Raw genomic sequence first — 18,833 nt, forward strand, 5'->3', positions numbered from 1 at the left:
TAGACTTTTTCTTCAGCCTGGAGAACACCCTTTAGTATTACTTGAAATGCAGATATTCACATCTCCATTTGCTTTTACCTGAGAAAATCTTTACTTAGTCTTCATTCTTTGTGAATATTTTTGGTGGAAATAGAATTCTATTGTTGACAGTCTTTTTTGTTTATTTTTAAATTTATGTTTCTGTAGTTTAAACTGGCCTTCATAAATTTTTGATGAGGAGTAAGTGGTTCATGATGACAAGTCATTGGCACTTGATAGTCTTTCTGTATTTAATTTGCTTTCTTTGGTTTCTTTCAAAAATTTATCTTTATCTTCTGTTATATACTCAGCTTCCTGAGTAACTGGAACTACAGGCGTGCACCAATTTTTTTTTAAAATTTTTTGTAGAGACAGCATTGATTATTTTTAAAAGAAGTTAGTTTGAGCTTTAGCTATTAACTCTGTTTCCCTTGAGATGACAGTAGCTTAAAATGTAATTTAATTGTTTTAATTTTATCTGAGCTTCTATTTTTTGTAAATTAAAAATCTTTTCTTTTTTCTTTTTTTAAGAAATGGGGATCTCATTCTGTCACCTAGGCTGGAGTGCTGTGGCACAATTATTGCTCACTGCAGCTTCAAACTCCTGGGTTGAAGGAATCCCCCTGCCACAGCCTCCCAAAGTACTGGGATTGTAGGGGGCATACCACTATGCTCAGCAGAGCTCCTTGAAGTCTTCTTGTGTATGCATGAGATTTTGGCAGTGTTTTTTATACACATAATTTTATTTTTTCTTTCTTTAACTTTCTTTTTGTCATATCTCCCTCACTTTCCAGTCTGTTTTTGCTCGAACTCCTTCCTCAGGTTTTTCAAGTCAGTAGGCTCAGACTGGAGTGCAGTGGCACTGTCTCAGCTTACTGCCACTTCCTGCTCCAGGCTCAAGCAATCCTCTCACCTTAACCTCCTGAGTAGCTGGGACTATTGGCATGCGCCATCCTGCCCAGCTAATTTTTGTATTTTCTGTAGAGACAGGTTCTCGCCGTGTTGTCCAGGCAGGTCTTGAACTCCTAGACTCAAGCGATCTGCCCACCTCGGCTTCCCAGAGTGCTCAGATTACAGCATGAGCCACTGCATCTGGCCAAGACTGAGTTTTCTTTTTCCTTTTTTTTTGGAGACGGAGTCTTACTCTGTTGCCCAAGCTGGAGTGCAGTGGCACGATCTTGGCTCACTGCAACCTCCACCTCCCGGGTTCAAGAGAGTCTCCTGCCTCAGCCTCCCGAGTAGCTGGGACTACAGGCACGTGCCACCATGCCCAGCTAATTTTTTGTATTTTTAGTAGAGACAGGGTTTCCCTGTGTTGGCCGGGCTGGTCTTGAACTCCTGACCTTGTGATCTGCCTGACCCAACCTCCCAAAGTGCCAGGATTACAGGCATGAGCCACCGTGCCTGGCCAAGACTGAGTTTTCTAACATATATTTAGCCTCCAGGTATTGATTGAATTTGGTTAAAATCATAAAAATGAGAAATTCACTTGGTGTCCTCTTCCTCCAAGAATCAATTGCTCTCCAGTATTTTTTGTCTTTTTGTTATTGAGGGCCTCAAATAGTTGTGTGTTCATACTTTGTCCAGGATTTTTACTTACCATCTCTGGCAAGGTTAGCTTGAGCAAAGCTGATTGGCCATTATCAAAAAAAGGAATCTGTTCTTTTATATTTTAAGTTGTATTGATCCTATACTTGCTGGTGGGAATTATATATGTAGCTTCTTCTGTAATCCTCAGCTTCATTCTTTATAATTTCTTGCGCTTTTCTAAATATCATTGGTTAGCCTGTTGTTCAGTGGCTGATTTGGAACTGTATGTCCTAATTAAATAATCACTATATTATCAGAGTATACTAAGAATATATAACATTTAAATATTCTTTCTTTACTACTTTACTTCATCTAGATTCTAGTGACTGTTACTAATGACAAAACATGAGCAAGATATGCAAAGGCTTTCTTCACAGAAAATGCAAGATCGATGTGACTGATCTAATTTTAAAAGAAAACTTCTGATAAGATAAAATGAAGAGACAAAAATCTATCGTACTTTTTCATTACCTTCTAACTGGGTAGGCATCCATTACAAAGACAATTTTCACAGGGAATTTTTAAAGGAAATTTGATTTAGGGTTGTAGTGAGAATGAGTAGGTTAAAGACGAAATTAATTGATCAATTGATCTTCAACTGGTGTCCATCACAGTATAAGAAATGGAAAGTGTGTGCTGAAGAATTTTATGATAATTATTTAAAATTGTGGCTGATCTTTTAAATTAATATGTTTTCCAGCTGGGCGTGGTGTTTGTAATCCCACCCCTTTGGGAGACCCAGGCAGCAGGATCCTTGAGGCTAGGAGTTTGAGACCAGCCTGGGCAATATTGTGAGGTCCCCCTCTTTACAAAAACAAGGAAAGAAAGAAAAAAAATAGCCAGTCATGGTGGTGTGCACCTGTCATCCCAGCTACTTGGGAGGCTGATGCAGGAGGATCATTGAGCCTAGGAATTGAACGCTGCAGTGAGCCATGACATGATTGCACCACTGCACTTTAGCTTAAGTGGCAGACTGAGACCCCATCTTTAAATAAATAAATAAATAAATAAAATTTCCTATGCCACACAATGTATTTTTTGCAATAAGTTTCTCTACAATAATTTTTTGGGTCTTTCTGAGTTATATCTTAATTTTAGAACAAAACATGATGAACATAAAAATAGGACACACTACCTTTTCTAGAGAAGTTGAACAGCTTGTTATAAAAACTATTTGCACAAAATGTAAATCTGATGATGAAAATACACATAGAGAAATGTGTGCTTTAAAAAATATTACCATATTTCCCATGAAACACACACAACTAAGGACATTCTTATTTGTATTTTTTAGTGTTGGCGTTGCAACAAATGTATAGATGAGCAGTTTCGATGAAAAGTGGTACCACGGTTTGATTGTACAGTGCACAGATTATATGGAATTGTTCACCTTCATGAACGCACGAATCTTTTAATTTTCTCTACATAGTTTTTTATGACGGTTAATTCAAAGAAGATTCATTACTTTATAAAACACTTAATACAAATGCACTATATGTTAGTTGTCTAATGTTGTCTAATAAATGACCATAGCTTGGTGGTTTAAAACACTCCACCTGTTTACTGTCTTGCAGTTCTGTAGGTCAGAAGTCCAGGTGGGCTTGTTTGAGTTCCCTGCTTAGTGTCTCACAAGGTTGAAATCAAGGTGTGGACTAGCATTGGCACTTATCTGAATTGTACTTCCAAACAATTCAGATTGCTGCCAGAACCCAGTTCTTCACAGTTATGTGCTGATGTAACTGTTTCCTTACTGGCTCTTAGCTGGGGACAGCTCTCAGCTTCTAGAGGATTCTTAACATTACTTGCCTCATAGTGCCCCGCATTTTCTTTTCTTTTCTTTTCTCTTTTCTTTTCTTTTCTTTTCTTTTCTTTCTTTCTTTCTTTCTTTCTTTCTTTCTTTCTTTCTTTCTTTCTTTCTTTCTTTCTTTCTTTTCTTTCTTTCTTTTCTTTCTTTCTTTTCTTTCTTTCTTTTTTCTGAGACAGTGTGTCTCCCTCCCATGATCTGGCCAGGCTGGAGTGCAGTGGCAGTATCTCCACTTACTGCAGCTTTGACCTCCCTGGCTCAAGTGATTCTACCGCCTCAGGCCCCCAAATAGCTGGGACTATAGGTACAAGCCATCATGCCTGGCTAATTTTTGTATTTTTTGTAGAAATGGGGTTTCACCATGTTGCCCAGGCTGGTCTCAAACTGCTGAGCTCAAGAGATCCACCCACCTCCACCTTCCAGAGTGCTGACATTACAGGCATAAGCCACTGTGCCAGGCCTTGTTCCCTCTATTTTCAAAGCCAGCAATAGCATATCAGATCCTTCACCTGCTTGAAATCCTTCTCACTTCCTTTTCTGCTAGCAAGGTTTAAACTACATGTAAGCAAAAGTCATTAGAAATTGTGATTTAGAATTAATACAGCTGTTTTCCTGAGGCACATGACCCTACAGCATTATAGCAAAAGGAGAAGCCAAAGAAAATAGTCTCAATTTTAAAGTAATATTTCCTGCCTCTTAGCATAATTTATTATCCATATTGGTTTCAACAAGACTAAACTATTAGGTAGCTTTTGTTTTCATCATGTGATTTGTGAGAACACAGATGTCAATCTCAACATCTCTCACTCTATTATATAATAATGTCAGAGTGTCCACCATTCTATTACTTCTCAAAAGTTACATATATTTTGGATAGGCAGAAGGTGTAGGTTACCTTTGATTTTATTTCATTCTACTGTTAATCATGTGCAGTGTATTCTACACTTCTATTATTGCATGTTTCGCTTCTAGAATTGTCATTTTTTAAAGTTCCTATTAATCTGCTGAAATTCCCCATCTGTTTTCCTACTTTATCCACTTTTCCACGAAATCCTTTTACATATTCATTGTGTTATTTTAAAGCTTCTCTCTGCTAGTTGCAATATTCTGGTCATCTGTAGGACTGTTTCTAATGCTTCTATTGACTCTGTGTTCTCATGGTTATAGATTAATTTTCTTGCTTCCTTGGATGTCTTGTAACATAGTCTTGTAGGGTAAACACCTAAATGATGTATTATAGAATTTTTATGTTATGTTTTCATCTTGAGGATGCTAATTTTGATTGTGTCAGGCAGTTAAATTAAGGAGGATCACCTTAATCTTGTCAAAGTTTGGTTTTAGGCTTTATTTGGAGAGTCCTCTTTTTTTTTTTTTTTTTTTTCTTTGTCATAGGGCACAGCCCTTACTTCTAGGGTATGGTTTTTTTACTCTTAATGCGTGGCCTTTGTGAGGCCTCAACTGAATGCCCCGGAATTTTTCACAAATATCTCTCCAAGCTTGCTTGATCAGAGAGTTTTATAGTAGGGTGTGACTTCTGAAATTTCTCTTCAACGTTCAGCCCTCAGCAGGTGCAGTCTGCCAGGCTCCAGATAGCCTGCATATGTACTGCTTAGAGTCTGGGCAGGAACAAGAGCAAAACTTCTATTCCTATTTCTGGAGCTTTTTCACTTAGCTCTCTTTTGTCCTAGTACTTTGCATCAAAAATTCTAGCTGCCAAGACCATACTTTCAGGGATTATTTCTACAGTTCATTACTAAAGAAGTTTCTATGAATGTGTAGAGCAAAACAAAAACAAAAACAAAATTCTAGCTGTCTTAACAAGCCTGAATTTTAATCTCTATTTTTAACACCAGACTGTGCTTCTTATGCTCTGTGAAACCAATACTTTCTGCTTGGACTCCAGTTCCTAATACTACAGTTGGAAGATTGTTTCCAGGTGGAAAGCTAATGTGAAGCTTACCGCTTTCTTAAGAATCTTAGCCTTATGTTCTGTCTTGTCCAACACATTAAAGTGATTGTTTCATATTCTGCCCAGTTTTACAGTTGTTTATAAACAGAAGACAAACCTAATACTAGCTACTCGGGAACCTGTTAATTATTTCATAATGTAATAAACATCCGTGAAACTACCCTATCAAGCAAGAGCTAGAACCTTGGCAATCATTTCCTTGACTCCTTCAGTTTGTGGCTATCATGATATTCAGCCCCAAGTTCATCATTCCTGTTTTTTCTCTTATACAGGTTTCTTATATGTATTTCTAAAAATCATTGGTTATTTCATCTTTATAAAAAGGCATTTTTCTATTTTTCCCACTAATTTTACATTGCATTCATATTGTTGTGGGTTGTGGTAATTCATTTATTTTGACTGCTTTATAATATTTTAGAGTTTGAGTGTATCACAGTTTTTAATCCACTCTCCCACAGAGAGATTGTTGGGGTTGTTTCCATGCTTTTGGCACTGTAAAAGTGCTGCTGTGAACATTTTTGTGCATGTTTTCTGTTGCACATATGTAGGAACTTCTCGTGGATACTTTTCGTTCATATGTTAACTTTAGGAAATAATACTGAGGTATTTTCCAGTTAGTTTTAAGGCAATGACAGTTCAGTGTATTCGCTGTATACTGTGGGAATGAAATGGTTCAAGAGCAAAACCTTAATTAAAAAGTTGGAAAATTTAAACCAGGCAGCTGCTGGAAGGTACACTTGTTATTTTGACAAAAATAAAATTATAAAATAAGTGTATCTGAAGTGAACTTACTCAGAAATTTCTTTCTTTTCCTTTTTTTAAAATACCAAAACAATGTATAAAACCTTCCTGCATCAGTGAAGGAAGAGCTTTGAAACAGGCAGGAATGCTAGGTGTAGTTTACAGAGCAGGACTTAAAGAGCACAGGGTATTTTCATTGATAAAGTCTCCAGATTGCTAAGTATTGCCAGAGAAAACTATTGCTGTAGTGAAAACGAATTAGGCTCTCTGAGCTCATCTAGGTCCTTAATGCTGTTGTTAAGGAATTATTTATTTATTGCCAATTAATTAGTGTCATGTGTCCTCCCTCTCCATACATTTTTATCAGGAAATTAATTCCTTTTTGACTTTTATATCCAGAAATAATAAATGCCAAGTCTCTAAAATGTATTTCAAGATCTGAAATTGCTGCTTTTTTTTCTTACTAGCTCAGAAGAATGTTTCCCTACTTTCTCTCATACATAATATTACTTTATAAATATCTCTTTTTACATCTTTTTTATTAAACATCGAAAAATCTAGACTTGATGATTTTCTGTCTTGGTGTAAATGACCGTTATCAGTAACAGAGTACAACCAGGTGAATCATCGTAAGAATTTCAATCTTCACAGCCTGATAGTACTGTCCAATCTACATGTAGCTCCAGAAATGCAGGTGAGCCTTGTTAACTCAATCAGCTAGACATTTTACTCCGTAAAATCTTACAGATGGTTCTGATGTATCAGAAGTCTCTTGGCATCTGTTTGAAACTCTCAAACTGCTTCTACCTATTTTGCTTGAATCCTGTTTGTGGTTACCCTTGGCTACACATCTGTAGACAATTGAGGATTGCCATTAAGAAATAGCTTTACATCGACCAGCCTGGCCAACATGACGAAACCCTGTCTCTACTAAAAACACAAAAATTAGCCGGGTGTGATGGCACACACCTGTAATCCCAGCTACTTGGGAGGCTGAGGCAGGAGAATTGCTAGAACCCGGGAGGCAGAGGTTGCAGTGAGCTGAGATCGCGCCTCTGCACTGCAGCTTGGGTGACAAAGCGAGACTCTGTCTCAAAAAAAAAAAAAAAAGAAAGAAGGAAATAGATAGCTTTATGTCTTACACTTATTCAGCACTAAGTCTACTTCTAGTGCAACTATAATTGAAGTGAAAAAGAAACAAAAGCAACCAAATATGTATGAGATTATGGTAATCAGAAGAATAGAGCTTAACCTCATTTTAGGTATGTTCATAAAATCTGGCACATAAAGCAAAACCCTAGTTTTCTATTGGCTGCTTTTATAATTTCAGTTATTTGATATTAGAATAATGCTTTTTGACTGCCTTCATCCATATTAAGTGAAAAAAATACAGTTATACTTTTTGTTTTTGTTTTACATATAAGAAATAAAAAGGCATAGAAAGAAGAATTAAAGAAACTCTAAAGAAACTGTAGCAAAATGTTAACAGCAATTGCTTTGGGCTTTATAATTTTAAATATAACTAAAAATAAAAAATGTGGGAATGATTTTATGAAGATTTAGAAGATGGCCTCGCAAATAACAAACACTAATTAAATAATAACTTATAATAAATTAATTATTATCAATTATTACTGCTTCTTACTGATTAAGCCTTTTCTTTTATTCAGGATTTCACTCTGAAAGATTTCTTGATGTTTAATTACTGTGTCAAAATGTATCAACTTTTCTAAGACTTACTGTCTAATTGCTTTCCCAAAAGGTAATTATGTTTCTACCATGAACACCTAGAATTGCTTTTCATCATTGTCATTGATTGCTTTCATATTGTCCTATTTGTAATTTCATTGGTTGTTATAGAAGTTTTTTAAAAAATTTAAATATTTACTCATCTGTATTAGTCTGCTAGGGCTGCCACAACAAAGTGTACCATAAACTGGGTGGCTTAAACAACAGGAATTTATTTCTCACAGTTTTGGATTCTAGAAGTCCAAGATCAAGGTGTTAGGAGGAGGTTTGGTTTCTTCTGAAGCCTAGCTCCTTAATCTTGCAGATAGCTGCCTTCCTGCTATGTCTTCACTGATCTTTCCTCCTTGTACACAATCCTTAGTGTCTCTGTCCAAATTTCCTCTTCTTATAAGTATACTAGTTAGATTGGATTAGGACCCACCCCAATGGTCTTCTTTTAATTAATCACCTCTTTAAAGGTCCTATCTCCAAATACAGTCAGATTCTGAGATACTGGGAGTTAGAGCTTCAACATGAATTTTGAGTAGATACAATTCAGCCCACAAGATCATTTAATTATTAATCAAGGATAAATCGATATATTTTCATGAGAATTTAGTGCTGCTGTTTCTGTGCCTGCTTTCTCTAGTTATTAACTCCAACAATTTCATTGTTTGTGATTTCTTTTTGGTTTTAAACAGACAGGGTGTTGCCATCTTGCCCTGGTTGAATTTTGAACTCCTGAGTTCAAGCAATCGCCCTGCCTCAGCCTTGCTAATATACACTCCAGGCATATTATGCACTCCAGGCGTGCACCACTGTGCCTGTCTGTTCTTGATTTCTTAAATGTAATTTTTTTTCAGCAGACAGTGAATGCTTTCAGTAACTTTTAAAGGAAGGATATTGATTATGTTTTTTGAGAATGTGTCTGTTTGAGACTTTTCCCTCATATTCCTCTTATTCCTAGGCATATATGCTCTTTGAATTAATGGTTTTCTTCAAAGTTTTTTAGGGAGTGAAGTGATTATTCTTTTGAAGTCACACTATAATAGAGTAGTGCATATTGCCCATCTATAATACTTTATCATAACTATGGTGAAAACTACCTTATTATTTCTCTTATAGGAATGAATTTTACCACATGATACTATGGCATGTCTATTAATAATTATTTGTCTTTTATATAATCTTTCAGAATCTTATAAAAATTTATGATTGTTGTAATTAAAATAACTTTTTTGTGGCATGATTTGAATTTTCTTTCTGCTATGGTTTGGCTGTATCCCCACCCAGATCTCATCTTGAATTCCCACGTGTTGTGGGAGGGACCCAGTAGGAGCAATTGAATTATGGGGGCAGGTCTTTCCCATGCTGTTCTCATGATAGCAAATAAGTCTCACGAGATCTGGTGAATTTAAAAAGGGGAGTTTCCCTGCACAAGCTTTATTTGCCTGCTGCCATTCACATAAAATGTGACTTGCTCCTCCTTACCTTCCGCCACGATTGTGAGGCTTCCCTAGCCACGTGGAACTGTGAGTTCTCCATTAAACCTCTTTCCTTTGTAAACTGCCCAGTCTCAGGTATGTCTTTATCAGCAGCGTGAAAATGGACTAATACATTTTCCTTTTAAGACATCCTTGTTTGTGTGTCTTTAATTACTTTCACCAGTTTTTATAAGGTAATATCTGTGAGAAATGTGCTGTATTTTTAGTGTGCTTAGCAGCTTCTAGTACCTTGTATTTTGAAAAGAGGAAAATATTGTAGTCAGTTTAGTTTTCTTCTATTTCCATATTTCATTAAAGGTTTTAAGAGATTCACTTCAGCTGTACTCAAACTGAACTGTCAGTCCCAGATATGGTTCATCAGTCTTGAAGATTGGTTATGATTCTTTTCTTGAACTGTATTTGGTCTTAGTTTTCAAATCCTCTCTTTTAAAAAAATCTTTCTAAGTTATATCTCAAGCTCACTCCTCTTCTTTGATAATGCCATTGGCTCTGAAAGTCATCATATAGAAATAAAGCCACTTTGTTAGTAACTTTTCTTTGTAGTTTTTATAAATTTATTTTTTCCTAAAAATGGTAAACCTGCAAATACCTTCACTTTTTATTTTCTTTGAACATTTTTCAGTGCTTTTTGGTTAAGAAGAGACAGAGGGAATGAGAGGTTATTCTCTAGTCTTTTTCTTTCATATTACTGAAATTATCTGTCTTTTGTTTCTGCTTCTCCCTATTACCTTTTTCTTCTACCTTAGCTATTCTTTCTGTTTGCCACTCAGTAAAAATATTCAATTTTTAAGGAGAATATTACTTTATTGACTTCGTTGCATTTTAAAATGCTTTTCAACATACTTCAGCATTTCAGCATTTTCCAGCTCCTAATAGAGTAAACTTCTAGCTTCAAGATTATTTTTTAATTTTTTTTGTGGAAAAATAAGTTTTCTTAGTTTCCTTATTTCTGTCAAGTCTTTGTTTTTTAACAAAACAAAATCTTATCTTATTCTCAAAATTATACAATTTTATTGTTGCTTGTGAAAGTTAAACCTACAATCACTTCAATTTTAAGCAAGTTTTGTGGAGAATAGTCAAAGATCCTTTTTAAAAACACTTTTTACACATCCAAAATCTCTTGCTTGTACATCACTTTTTTATAACACTTTGTACCATTCTCCTTTTTTATGGGTATACTTGATTTCTGTAGCCAATGTGGTAGGAAAAGCAGAAGATATGGAGAAATGATCTATAATTCTTTCATTATTAGGAAATTGCCACCTTAATTACTACTATCCCTACCTGTTATTACTAGTGAAAATTATTTTAAAACAATTGTAATGCTTACTAATATTTTGATGCCTTACAATTAATCAGTACTTTCACTTATCTTAGATAATCATTACTATGACTCTCTAAATCATGTAGTATTAGTATACTGTCATCATTTTACAGGTTTTAGAAATTATGTTTAGATAAGTAAGTAATATGCCCATGATTTCACAACTGGCAGAAACTAGGACCCAAACCCAGGTGCTCTGACTTAAAATTATGTAGTTTTTCATAGCCAGATACATGTCAAATATGCTTTTTGCTAGGTATAAGAAAAAGGGCTTGAAAGTTCCCACACTGTAGGAACTTAGCATATGTGGGGTAAAGGTTGGGAAGAGCAACAGCCTAAGACAACATCTCTAGTTTTTTGGGGTAGTTCATACTTGAATAGAATAGGAAGATCATGAAGTCCACAGGTCTTAATCCCAAATGCCAACATGGATTCCGATTAATACCTCACTATGGCAGATTCTTCTCTTGAGACAAGAATGGGGAAGAGGAAATAGATTTATTATTTGTTGAGCATCTTTCCATGCAATTTTGTTGATCACTTAGCTTCATATTAAAGAGGTAGGATATCATTTAAATGTAGAGCATGAAATTTGAAGTTGGAGAGAGACCTGGATTTTTAAAATAGCTTATTGAAGTATAATTGATATGCAATAAACTGAACATATGTAAAATACACAAATATACACAAGTATTCACCTGTGGAAACATCACCATAGTTAAGATAATATAGCATCAATACAACTGCTAAAAGTTTCTTGTTTAACCCCTTGATAATTCCTGCTTCCTATCCATCTCTGCTCTGCTCTATCCCTGAGTAGCCACTGATGTGCTTTCTGTCCTATGTTAGTATGAGTTTTATGTAAATAAAATTATATTATGTACTCTTAAAAATCTGACAGCTTTCACTTAGTGTGATGAGTTTGAGATTCATCCATGTTATTATGTGTATAAATAATTTATTTTTCATTTATTTTTAAATCCATTACTGAGCATTGGTATTCCCTTATATAGATATACCAGAATTTGTATAACTGTTCACCTGTTGATGGGCACCTTGGTTTTTTCTACATTTTTGGTGTTAAAGTTGCTGTGAATATTTACTTATAAATCTTCATATGGACATAAGCTTTCTGCTGTAAATATGAGGAGGCAGCAATTTCTTTGAAGAACTTTGCTTTTAATAATATGGAGGGCCATATTATTTTATACTCTGATTTTCTTTCATATTTCCATTCATTTGTCATATATAATCATATATGGAATTTTTAGCTTTCGTATTTCTTTGTAGCTCTGCATTTATTAAACAAGAACCCCTTTCTGAACATAAATTCTAATAACCTATAGGATAAGCCACATTCAGTGGTTTATCCCTAGTCATGAGGTTTTTGTATTCAGTTTCATCTTTTGTTAAGCTTATACCTGGTCCCATAGTCTGTTTCTTGTGAGTTATGGCAATGTTGATTTTATGTATTCCTAGTTTGCTGTGAGTTGTCTGTAAGGAAATGTAATGTCACATTTTAAAGTTTTATATAAGTTACCTTCCCTAACGCTTCTCTTTTTTTTCTGATTCTGTATTCTTGTTTGCCTGCTTTGCTTCTTTTTATAGTTGCTAACTGGATCTTGAGTACTTTCTTTAGTTGCAGTACTTTCCTTATTTTCTTTATCTTGACTCTTTTAGTTTCTCTTGAAATGCTTTCTTTCCTCTTTTTCATCTATTCCTAATTAGGAAATTTCTACTATGGTAGTCTTATGCTAGCATGTTGATATTAGTGGAGTAATACTGTCCAGAAAGAATCATAATGATTAGTTAAGTGAAAGAAGCGTAAGTAGAGGCTGCGGATTTGAATATGCTGACTACTAACTAAAACATCAAAAATGCAAGAAAGGAAAGAGCAAGCAAGGTGATAGAGAATTTTAGCCTTTTTAGGAATGTTTGGTAACTATTTTTCTGAATTTTTTTTTTTTTGAAATGGAGTCACTCTGTTGCCGAGGCTGGAGTGCAGTGGCGTGATCTCAGCTCACTGCAATCTCCCGCCTCCTGGTTTCAAGCTATTATCCTGCCTCAGCCTCCTGAGTAGCTGGGATTACAGGCACCCACCACCATGCCTGGCTAATTTTTGTATATATATATATATATTTTTTTTAGTAGAGACGGGGTTTCAACATGTTGGCCAGGCTGGTCTCGAACTCCTGACCTCAGGTGATCTGCCCACTCTGCCTCCCAAAGTGCTGGGATTACAGGTGTGAGCCACCGCGCCTGGCCTGTTTTCCTGATTTTTAACTGCATTGAGACAGCCCTGGGCCCTAGGTATTTTTTCATTATGGCAAGAGTAATAGAGGGATTTGATCAAATCAAGTGACATAAATGTTACTTGCACTTCACCTCAAAAATTTCAAATTGAAATTTTCTTTCAATTTGTCCCTTACTGCTTTGTTCATTTTCCTGTTTTTTTCAATTTGTTTTGTGTTATATACCAATTGAAGTGCTACCTGCCTTTTTCTTCTACAACTGATTCCATACAGACTGTTTCTTCTCGGCTTTTCCACTTTTGCAGAGACTTGCACAACCTTAGACAAAAACTTGATTATATCCTTTAATTTTATTTGAGAACCTTGACCTTGGTGTAGGTAATAAATTTTGTTAAGTCCTGTCTAGGATGCTGTGTGTCCATTATTTTCTTCCAGGGAAAATTAAAAAGCACCTGTTTCAAACAAAGGCCGCTATTTATCCAGTGCTTTTTATTTGTTCTTTGAACTAATACTTAAGTACCTACAACTTGCCAAGTTCTTTTTTGGCACTGAGGAGGAAGGTAGGGAAAAAGATACTAAGGGTCTCTATTCTTGAAGAACTAATACTTACCTGTGACCTTAACTACAAGGAAAACTTGTATTCAAACAAACCATTCTTAAACTAGGCCTTTTGTTTCACATAGATTCTGCCCAATTGAAAAGTCATTTGCAGTTGACTGGCTGTGTCACTTCTTTTTAATTAAGGTTGCATGAAATTTGGGGCCTGAGGACTATAAGTCAGAATTTTGATATTTAATTAATATTAATCTTGAAGTCTATTTTCTTTTTACTGCCTTGTGCTTGAAAATTCCAGTTCATTTGAATTTATGCTGAGGCTTAGAAAAAGAAACAAAAAGAGGAGTATTGCCTAGAAGCAGAGCTTAAGATAAGAATTCAGGTGCATATACTTTATAGTGGGAATGCTCTTCAGGAATAAACTGTAAGGGAATGGAGTGAAGCAGGATAGGGAAAGAAGAACTAATCAAGGGCATGGTTTCAGGTTAAGCCTAGTCTTGGGGGTGAAGGACTCTGAGCATAAGTCATTCCTCAGTTTTTTCTCTTATCTGTATACCCCTATCAGAGCTATCCTTGGGCTGAGGGTAACCTCCTACATGAGATGGCTATCATTTGAGGTTATTTCTTTGGAGAACAGGGATACTATGTGCAATTAGCAGCCAATATTCACAGCAGCTGGAAGATGAGTGCACTATCCAGATAAAGGGGATTTGGATAAGCCACCAACAATGTGTACATTAGTGTACCCTTTGTACCAGTCAGAGCCAGTTGCCTCTGATAATTAAATTTACTCTATTCAGGCACAGGTCCTCCAGGATTCTATGCTCACAATTTCTGTTAAAACTTGTCTCTGATCTTTTGACCTTAACTGATACTTATTTATATTTTTTCCACTTTTACTGATTTAGATGACTTACCTGGTAGATTGATTCAGATCCTCATCCCTGCAGAGTCTGAGCTCCTTGTCATCATGTACTTACGGTTTCTCATTTATAGTTGCAGCGTGACTTGGGAATAACAAGTCACTCCAATGGCTAACCTGAATTGTAGCAGCTCTGTTACTTGCTCACAGTGATCAGGGTCAATTACTAATGCCAGTGTGATGATTATTATTTTTTCTGGCACAAGGATTACACAGTGACCGGGCAGTAGCCATAGCTTTATGTGTCCCCTGTTGAAGCATCCCCCACTTTAGGAACCAGGATTTCTTGATTCACAGAGCCTGAAGCAACAGTATTGTACAGATTTCCCGAGTGGATACCTGGCAGTAATGGTTAGTGGTGCCAGTCCTACTTCTCTCCCTTGGTTCTTAGATCCGTGAATTCTACATATCCGGGGCATAGCAGCTTATGATAACCATTGAATTAGGGAATATATTATGTCCTGAAGGATAGTGTCCCGTCCTGCAAAGTGTCCACTGTAAGCAGAGTCTTAGCTACATGTTTAATGGAGCATTTTACTGCTGTATCAGACTGAAGAGTTCTGGATGGCACAGTATGTGGTAGGATCAGTGGATCTTATAGTTAGTGTTTTTACTGCAGTAACACTACAAAGAAACATATTTCCTTTGCTTTGTCTTAAATATGTGGTATCCCATGTAGGTAAAGCAGGCAGTCTATGAGCACATGTATAAAGGTACTTGCTGAGGTGCTTTGGGCAGGAAAGGCAAACTCATACTTGGAATGCCTCTTTATATCTGTGTGAATGAATTATTGGCCCTTATAAGGTAGAAGGTATCTAGTGCAGCCAACTTATCACCAGATGTCCAGTTGTTTCCTTGAAGGGTGGAATCATGTTGAGGTTGGGGAGGGGTCTGTGATTGACAGATGAGGCTTTCAGCAGAAGCAAGCGTTATATACATCATGTTAGGAGTAGAATATGCTGTTGGGCACATGCATTGCCTACATATCTGTCAGAATGGCTTTATTCTACTTATGGAGGTGGGTGGAGTTGGTGAGGACAGAGACCAGCAGATATCTCATGATGAATTCATTGGTTTTCTTGGTTATTTAATACCTCTTGTGTAGATCTTCTCTGGTACACGTAAGTATGTAATGCAAGGATCCACACACCCTCAGCCCACTCCCAAAGGTCCATCCACATGCCTCTTTATTAGAACTCCTTGTTCTTAATTTCCAGAAGCCCCCGATCAATCAGCTAAGCTATTTACCACTATTCCTGTCCATATGTGTTATGACCTCAGGCTTCTTTTCTTTTTACACAAAATGGATAACCAGTTTGTGAACTGAAACTCTGCTTATTGGGAGGATTTCTTCTCATTACTTTATTTCAAGGCCAACACTGAACAGGGCTGAAGTGAAGACGCACTCCATTTTTAGTTTACACTCACATACTGAGCTGATCAATTCACTATCCAAGCTTGGCCTTTTTCTTTTTTCTTCAAGTGGATATGAACTTCAGAGGCAGCATGGATGCAATGTGTTAAGTAACTTGGTTGTCTGAGCCACATGTTTTGGGCATCTTCCCTATCCCATCTGGACCTGCTCAACCCGAGGCCCAGATCAGCTACTTCCATTTTATTAGAAATGGAATGCCGCTGAGTCTGTCTGGTCTTATGATTTGGTAGGTTTCATGATGGGTGCTTCTGGATTCATAGTCACTTGATGTCTTGAGATCAGATGTTCCATTTCTACCCCGACTACATGACATGAATGGTTTTCTGCTTTGACAGTATGCTCTGTTCTAGAACCCTATGGGTTTATGTTGTTCTACCACAGGTGTCTCTAGTACCATGGGTTATATGGGATTGTATCATGTTCTGGACCAATTGTGGATCTCTGGTTTTGCTCTGGGCCCTACTCTGACAGGACCCTCACTTTAGCATAGAAGAATTGCTTAGGCTGAGAATTTAGCCTTCTCTGAAGTTCTCTCAATATTATAATTAAATTCTGTGACTAGTCTTTAGCTCTATCTTCTTTCTAACTTTAAGAGATGAAGAACTCTTTAAACAATGCTAGAGAGGCCTTTTGACTCTCATACTTTGCTTTATATTAGTGGATGACTTCCCTGACTTTGTCATTCTTAATTTGTAATGCATCAGTTTGGCATTCAGCAATGACCATCTAATTCTAGTCTTTTACAATTACTGTTTCTCCCATACCTTTGAAATGATAGATACCACATAATCCAGTGTATCCCTTGCTACCTATAATCTATTCCAATTCACTATAGGTGAAAATCTTAGCAGTTGCATTACCACTGTGTGGCAGGGACCACGGACATATTCATTCCACTTACAGCAGTGATGGGGTGTTCATTTCTAGTTGGCCAGCAAGTAATCCAACTCCAGAATTTCCTTCCTAGTGTCTGTCTCTAGGCTCACTCCTGGCATTGTCTTAGGTCAAGTTCATTAGAAACAGAGCTTAAGACAGGGATTTCTGTACACATGATTTAATGAAGGAATGTTCTTCAGGAAAAATCTTTAAGGAGGTGATGGAAGCAAGACAGGAATGAGAAAAGAGCTGAGGAAGCATGTGGTCTCAGGTAAAGCCTTGCCTTGGCTAATCCTCGCTGTTTGTGTATGGGGAAGTGTGTATTTTGGAGAGTTATTTTTTTGAATGTAAATTGCAAGGCACTGTTTTTTCCTTTGAAGCAAGGGTGGCCAACTTTGGTATCACCATATCAGTAGGTCATTAGCTCTAAACCGTACCTGGGGAGGGAATAGCAGTGCTACTTTCCAGTGGAGGTGACTTCTGTTAGTTGAGGGGGCCAGTTCTCTGGAGAATGGAAAATGTTTACCATTATTGTAGCCAACACTCACAACAGCTGCGGGAGGGATTCATAAGACTGGTAAAGGGTATCAGAAAAGGACATTAATAGTCTCTACCATAAGGAGAAACAAAAATTATGTATATCTTCCTGAAATACTGTGGCTTAGGAACTCTCTACAGATTTCAGTGTTTTACCATATTATAAAAATTTCAGTGTTTTACCATATTATAACTCTTTTGTCTAAAGAGGGAGGTGGATATATTAGTCATTGAGTAAGTTGGTGAGGAAAAATGTCAAAAAGAAAAATGGTCCTAATATAGCTGTTTACATGTAACTTTGTTTAAGAGGATGGATGTAGCACAAGACAATTACTGAATGGATTCCATACTAGCAGGAAAACAATATTGAATATTGGGAAGTTTGCCAGTATCTTATTTAACAAAGTATTAACATTTTTGTTTTCACTCACTTTTATTTCACTCCAGAAATCATTCTTTATGATTTAAGGTAATATTCCTAATCTAGTCTTTACTGTTTAAATATAGTTATTCAATTACATATGACTATATATTACACAAATAGAAAAATTTCCAAGATTTGTATCTGTGACTTCTATTTGTAGAACAAAAGAATGAAATACTATTCCATTTGAAGAAAACATTATTCTTATGCAATGAGTAATTTCAAAATATAACATATACTTGGTATTGATAATAAATTGTCAAACAAAATTCTTACTCCATCATGATCAGGGTCCCCAAGTCGTTGACAACTCAGTAGATTTCCTCTGGTGCCTGTGCTATTTGGAGTCTTGTTACAGAGGCTGCTAAGTACACTGTCAGATAGGAAGGATCATCTTCCCAATGTAGCTCCCTGGTGCCTGTTTAGTTCTCCAATGAATGCCAGAGACCAAATGCTGTGGTTTTGGTTGAGGGTGAAGAGACTGGAGGCATCCTAGTTCTAATCTCTTTATCTTTTGTGGCCATCTATTCTTTTTGGATGACTATGACTTTGTACTTTTACCTTTTATTTATATTTCTGGCTACAACTCTTAAACGAACAGAGCTAAGAAATAGTCTTGGAGTTTAGTAGGTAAGTCATATATTTTTAATGTGAATGATTGAAATGTACCAGATCTGCTCTGTTGCACATGATCTTCTTTATCTGAAAGTATATTTAGAATCCTATATGTTTCTTATCCAGTATTCACTACTGGATAAGACAACCAATTATTGAGTATAAGGTGCATTAAATATGTTTCCCTGTGTTAAATCTATGATGTCCTTGAGTGGGAAAAGCTTTTTATAACTTTTAGATAAATGCTAAAGAATATCCTAATTATTCCCTTATTTGGAGTTTTGGAAAAGTAACTTACAAACTCATATGGTTTTTGCATTGTAAATTATTTTTGTCAAATCTCATGTGAATTTTTATATTCAGGCATAATGGGAAAGGTGCTTAGAGAACAACTATTAATATTTATTTAAACTTTTCTTCATGAAGTAACATAGAAGATCAAAAGGGAAATGAAGTGACCAGACATAATCAAACGTTATATATCTAGTTTTCTTTTTGATAATTCTTAGAGTTAAGTAACTTGGTTTTAAAATGGTTG

At 36.2% G+C, this 18,833-nt stretch overlaps 1 protein-coding gene and 1 pseudogene across 34 annotated transcripts in view; both read left to right on the forward strand.

The window, feature by feature from the left end:
* The window catches only part of RIMS2 (regulating synaptic membrane exocytosis 2), a 728,068-nt gene that overhangs the window by 304,139 nt on the left and 405,096 nt on the right, over positions 1-18,833 (forward strand). The window lies entirely within an intron of this gene.
* Positions 5,128-5,225, forward strand: LOC112630925 (annotated as a pseudogene).

This window comes from Theropithecus gelada, chromosome 8 (assembly GCF_003255815.1).
Source record: "Theropithecus gelada isolate Dixy chromosome 8, Tgel_1.0, whole genome shotgun sequence".
NCBI classification, from domain to species: Eukaryota; Metazoa; Chordata; class Mammalia; order Primates; family Cercopithecidae; genus Theropithecus; species Theropithecus gelada.